This window comes from Achroia grisella, unplaced genomic scaffold (genome assembly GCF_030625045.1).
Source record: "Achroia grisella isolate CSIRO2021 unplaced genomic scaffold, CSIRO_AGI_Agris_v1 utg3972, whole genome shotgun sequence".
Classification (NCBI taxonomy): domain Eukaryota; kingdom Metazoa; phylum Arthropoda; class Insecta; order Lepidoptera; family Pyralidae; genus Achroia; species Achroia grisella.
Genome location: NW_026712838.1, coordinates 282,102 through 288,846, shown reverse-complemented (window position 1 = coordinate 288,846; position 6,745 = coordinate 282,102). Strand labels below are relative to the sequence as shown.

General features: G+C 32.0%; 1 long non-coding RNA gene across 1 annotated transcript; it reads left to right on the top strand.

Moving 5' to 3' along the window:
* The first annotated feature begins 2,892 nt into the window (after positions 1-2,892).
* LOC131844158 (uncharacterized) lies at positions 2,893-3,825 on the top strand. Its single transcript, XR_009357571.1, has 3 exons — positions 2,893-2,957; positions 3,067-3,340; positions 3,479-3,825. It is a non-coding gene; the product is annotated as an uncharacterized LOC131844158 (long non-coding RNA).
* The last annotated feature ends 2,920 nt before the right edge of the window (positions 3,826-6,745 follow it).

Below are 6,745 nucleotides of genomic sequence, written 5' to 3'. Positions count from 1 at the left end.
TAACGGACGAATTTTACTCGATAGATTTTTTTTATACTACGATGGTGGCAATCCAGCATACGGCCTATCTGATGGTAAATGGTTACCGTAGCCTATGAACGCCTGAAACACCAGGGGTATCACGTGCGCGTAAGAAGAAGAAACCTTAATATACCCTTCTTGAAAAACCCCATGCTGTAGTCTCGTGGAAAAATCTCGGCAGGAAGTTCATTCAGCAATCTAAGTGTACGCGGAAGGAAGCTCCTCTGAAACCGCACCACTTAGGTTCCAGCGTGTGGGGATGAATTCACTGTTAACGGCTAGCGGTGCGCAGCGGTGTGGTATATCTCTACAGAGATATATTTAATGTATACACAAAAATAAAATTGGAGTGTCTGTTTGTAGTATTGAAATAACCGGTTTTTACTACATACATATGAATATAAATACGGTACATACATCAAAATAACATTTTTTACAATTTATTTCTGTCTGTCTGTCTGTTTGTTTCGGCTAATCTTTGAAATGGCTGGACCGATTTTGACGGATTTTTTTTGGCAGGTAGTTAATGTAATAAGAAGTAATTTAGGCTAAAATAAAGTTAATTTCCACGCGAACGAAGTCGCGAGTACAGCTAGTATTATAAACCAAAAATTTAATCTTTTTTATGCATTTGATATCATCTGGCAGATATTCTAAAGCTGCCCATATATTTCGAGGTTTTAATCCCGTGTCGCTATATATACATATGATTATTTTTTGTATTCATACAGTTGAGGTCGCATTATGAAGTGTTTTATCATATTGTTTGATATTACGACTAAAAGAATTTATTCGTAAGAAAGTATATATGTGTAAAAAGCTTTTGAAAGTTATGCAATGAGTTGGTTATGCGATGCAGGTAGGTGCTATATTATATACATCGTCTACACAATTTACGAAAAATTAAATGGCTTACATTTAATTTTTAAGCGTTAAGCCTACATGAAAGCTAATACGGAGCATATTATATTGGAGCCAGAAGTGAAATAGAGGAAGCACTGGTTTACAATTAAACACTACCTATTGCCTGTTAATTTGTTATGTTACAAACCACCAACGAATCAGAAAAACCTCCTGGCTGGCTTATGTATTAAAAAGGCCAGTAAAGAAATGATGAAGTACATATATAGAAAACTAATTATTAATTTATTTATTTAAGTAATTTATGAATCAAATAAATAAACAGTTAACTTTTTGTATGTACAGGGAATTAGTAATGCGATACTTAATTAATGAAACAATTATAATAGATGGCCTCAGTGGTATAGCGGTTTAGCACACTAGCTTTACTTCTGATGGTCGCGGGTTCGATCTGGGTGTGTTCTATGTATACTATGTATGTATTTCCAAAAGTAATATCTAAGTATTTATATCAGTTGTTTGGTACCCATAACACAAGCTCTGCTTGCTATGGGACTAGATGGCGTTGTGTTAATTGTCCAGGGTTATTTATTTGTTTAATACAACAAAAACTACAAGATTTTTATTAAAATATTTGGTTTGCGAATTTAATGGTACGACATTAGTTGTTAGTATTGGATCAGCAATCGACAGATACTGCCTGTAAACACGTCGTCTGTATCGCAACAATCTATTTATAATCACTGGCCAGCGAGACCACTGTGTGTTAAATGTCTGATATTTACGATTACAGCAGGAGACGCCGGCTCTAGTGCTGCCTTAGTCGATTTCAATAGCAATATTTATATCGACACTTCACTTTACATTGTTCTGCAGTTTGGTTTACAAATATATATAATAATTTAAACTAGGTTTCGCTGATATAAGTGGTACATGATAATAGAAATACATAAGTTAATAGGTCGGTTTGAATAGGAATTTTATTTGTTGACGACGCATCGTTGCGAAATCCTTTATAATATATCTTTCTATAGTGTTTTATAATAAAAATTCTACTATTGTAGGTTGTAAAATTCGCTTTCTACTCGCTCTCTCTATTACAGAACCATTATAGCGGTACGCTAAATATATGCTTAATGAATTAGTAGGGTTTCTTAAACAATGGCGTGTCATTTATGTCATCAAAAGTACTTAGTTATTTGTAAACATAATATAACTTAAAGAAAAAATACATACTTGTCGAAAGCTTTTAATTTAATCATATAATAAAGAGTACATGTTATGGATATTTTTACAGTTTTACTTTATCGATAAGATTGTAAGGCAAGTCACTAATCTGAGAACGATTAGCGGGCCCGCGGTTGTGTCGGCGCGCGCGCACGTGCGCAGCCTCGCCGCCCGCCACCGGTGAGTAAGCTCCTAGTTACACTTCACAAACGTAAATTTGTTAGTCCAAATGTCTTTTCACATTTAAAGAAACACTTATTACAACCAGTCAAAGTCTATAACAGATTTATACAAGTAATACTAAATGTACTGAGAGATTTGTCGCAAACACACCTTAGCTCAACTATCTCTTAGACTGTCACGCAAACAAAATTGAAGCAAACAGTCTGTTCGAAAATCTTAAAACAGACTTTTTATATTGTTTGATCCTAAGTTGATTATTGGTTAGTACACACGAAAAACAATAAAAAAATGAAAATTTTTGGTGCAGTGGCTAGAATGTTACTATATGTAGGTAAATGAGGTTCTAGGTTCATTTTACTACCGAACCAACTTATGGAATGAATTTTTATACCTAGTCTGCGAATTCTTGGATAAGTCTGTACATTTTTGTTGTTTTGTTTATCAAACAGCGCAGATTTTGAAAAAAAAAACAGGAATATATACCTCCTCCGAACAACACATGGCTATAATTTAAAAAGATTAATTGTGCGAAATATAATAATAATAAATGTCAAGTAAGTGTAAATAAATAAAATAAAATATACAGCGCTAATTAAACAACCAAATCATTCATATTGTGTGGCCCTAAATAGATTAATTCTCAAAATTCAAGTTTAGCTATATATGTATAGTAATGAAACTATTATAATTAAATATATATATATATGTACCTATGTACATCTTATTACTATATCTGTAACTACTGTGATGTCAAGAAAGTATTTTTATTTACAGGCAGGTGCAAGTGTGTGCTGAAACATCAGTATGGGATTGTATATTTTTTTGTCGATCGCAACCCTAATGCCGGCTGTTCGGAACCGTTACAGTTCATAGTGTTCACAATATATCTATGGTTCGAAGAAAAAAAGCGTGTTACATGCTTACAGTAACGCGCAATGTTGTGGCGATGCTCACCTGCGCGCGCACGTGCACATCTGTGTAGACGGACTATGACGTCACTCTTACTGTAGACTCCATATTGTATCATTGGGTCCTTTGAGATGGAAAGGTATATATGACCAGGGATTTATTATTGTTAACATAACCAATAGGTGTGTTCTAATAATGTTCAAGAAATATATATTTTTGATATATTTTGTTTTACAGGGGAGTAATTACTAAATTAATTTCAATTTCACGATTTCAGGTGTCTATTTAAACTAATTTCTGAAGTTGCCATTTGTGACGGAAAGTAACAATGGTTATATAATGTAAAAGATTTAGAAAGGAAATTTGCCAAACTATAGATACATTTTGGTAGTTGTGACATGTAGAGATTTAAGATACATACTATTTTATGGAAAATTCAATTAACCATGGTTAGTAATATTATTTCGCTACATGTATGTTAAAATGGGTACAGAAAGAACAATTAAAGTGTTGTTTGTGGGAGATAACATTGTAGATTAGTGTTCGGTGTTGTATTACCGGTGATTGGTAGCGCGGGCGGCGCCGGCGGTGTACAGCATTAGTAACGCTCATCACATCACTGTTCCCGACCACCCCTTCGTTGATGCGTGGCGGTTTCAATTAATTTTCATTAACCAATACCCATTTATATCTACTAATGAGTTTAAGATGATTCTACGCTATTTTATTAAGTTATTGTGGCCAGGCTGTGCGATTATATATTGATGTTTAATTTAAAATGAGTATTATTTTTTTATTATAACATAGTTGTAATAAGTAAAGGAGAAATCGTCGAGACTAAGTAGTTTGCTACACCGATTCAAACCTTAAGGTTGTAAGTTCAAATCTGGTCGCCACAAAATATGTTTGTATGGAAATTTATATTACAAATAATCTTTATGGAAAATAGATATAAAAGCATATTAGTATGAAAAACGGTGGTAGGCTCGCTTAAATGTAACGTCAACAATGTCTCTTACTACCCCATCTGTGATAACAGTTTGTGAAGAAATAGTTGCAATATAACTCTTCGGTTTCGTTGGCTGTTACACTTTACAATTGATTTATTTATAGGAACTCATTATGACTTGTGGGACATTATTGTGCAAGTTCTTTGTTGGTTTGATACATAAATGATTTGAAGCCATTTACACACTTATTACGGGTTTATATTGTATAAGTCGTTTAATGTAAGCGTAACCTATTATTACATTTTTGATCCCCGCATTAGGGAACAATTGAAAATTTGAATAATAAATAAATAAAAATGTTCTCATGAGCTCGGAATTGCTTCATTTTACGTTCACAGGGGAGGGCGATTAAAAACTATCGATAATAAAGGTAAGCGGGGATCAATTCTAATTGTACCTACTTATTATTAAGATTATACATATTAATGTATTTCACAATACATTATGGTTCATGGCTGCTCAAAATAAATATACATTAGGATTTTTAACACACTAATTTACAAAAATATTGTAATATACTACAAAAATACCTCACTGATCTAAATGCAAATGTCCACGGCTCGGCTCTTTGTCAATTAGATAAGAGGGCGGACAGTGCAACGGTAAATAAAAGATAGAAAGTGGCTTTATTTCAGGACACGATAGATCTGAGAACTGGTGCTTAGTTGTGTTTGGCCACTGTTATTATTATCTTAAGTCTAATTAATTATATATGCATTATGTATGGAAGTTAACCCTAACTCATTAAACATAGTTTATACCTACTTCAGAAACCTGGGACTTCATAAATAACTGTTTAAAATATGTGAAAAATAAAGAATAGGTATATATTTATAGTAACCAAGGCAATTTCTGGGATGTTATACAAGAACAAAATTCTTGTATAACATCCCAGAAATTGCCTTGATTACTATAAAATAAATCTCAAGCAACAAATATTAACTTAGCTGTCTACTATCTGTTCAGATGGTACTAACATTGTAATTTAAGTTTTCCCAAAAAAATCAACATTGTAATTTAATGAATAAATTGATGATATTTTAATTTATTTATTTGCCTAAGTATCATACAACACTATTATCCAATTATCCAATAGGTACCTATATAATAATTAATATTTGTAATAAGAATTAGATAAATTTCTTATTGTATTAAAGATGAATGTAATAGTGGAATCTAATATCACGAACAATTTATGTACAATGTATCTACAGGTATGTAAGTACGTAGGTACTCAAACAAGAGTTTTTCTAAAATATGCAGTACATTATTTAGATTTTTCCAGTTAAATTCTAATAAGATAAGACTTTTAAGAAAGAGATCAAATAAATTTGTTAGACAACAGACATATAGATATTTTGTAGACTAATATAAAATAATATATTTTAGTGCAAATCATTAAACGATCTCGGGATCGTGTGGGTATTTTATGTGAGGTGAGTGCGCCGGCGCCGTACCGCATTAAGTGAATCCTCCAAGTGCAAGCTCAAGCAACTGCGATAAAGCGCGCGCCGGGTTAGTGCTAAGTGAGCCACGATAACCGCTGACGAGTCAATCGCGCCTACGCAAACTGTCGCCGCTGTCTTTAACGATCTTCCTCTGTTGTCCTTACAGTATTATTATTTCAAACAATACCTATGAGTATGTATTATTTATTAGTTTATCTTTAGTGTTTAGATAATTGAAACTTAAAATACGGCAGATATTATTAACTAAAAGCTAAAGTCAATATTTTTAAAACTTTTTTGTTGTAGATTTATTCGATGTATTACAGACTCCATGAATTTATACTTATTAAGTAAGTAATATATTAAATCTATTAATTTAAAAATGTATGTATTCCTATGTCTTTTCTATGTGTATAATATGTAAGTTTATCTTCGTCTTCATACTTAGAATAGGTATACATGCGTGTAGGTGTAAATGCTCTGAAGAGATAGGCGGGCGTTTAAGTAAATGTATAGTTTAATGTTCTAAATAGCCCTGGGTTTAGAATTATTATAAGTTAAAACTAGGCAATTTAATTTTTACTGAAGTTACTTGAAAGTTAGTCCTTTCAGTTTACTCCTTACATTAGACAAAATTGTTTAAACATCTTTATTGTAAAATTTAATACCTATTGCTATGAAGCCTTTTTTAAAAGATATTTTGTAACCTATATAATTTAGCATTTATTTGGAATTATTGACATAGTTATTTTTTTAGAAATGTATGAAGGTTCTTGCTTACACGTATTGCGAAATTACAGTCAGAACATTTGCTTCATTAATTTTTCTCTCAATGAATCACGATTTTCCATATAGTAAAGTGCACGAACGGCACGTTTTTGTAATGTAAAGATATGTACTTTATACATATATTTGCTGCTTTACTGCTTAGTAATATTCCGTATGTATTTAAACCAAGAAAATTATAGGAACTAAAGTAGACATTGGCAAATACCTAATTGAACACAACACAATTACGTTATTAATAATTATTGTAATATATATAAAGTAGTCTACTAAAATATGCAAAATACGTTCTCTATTTAA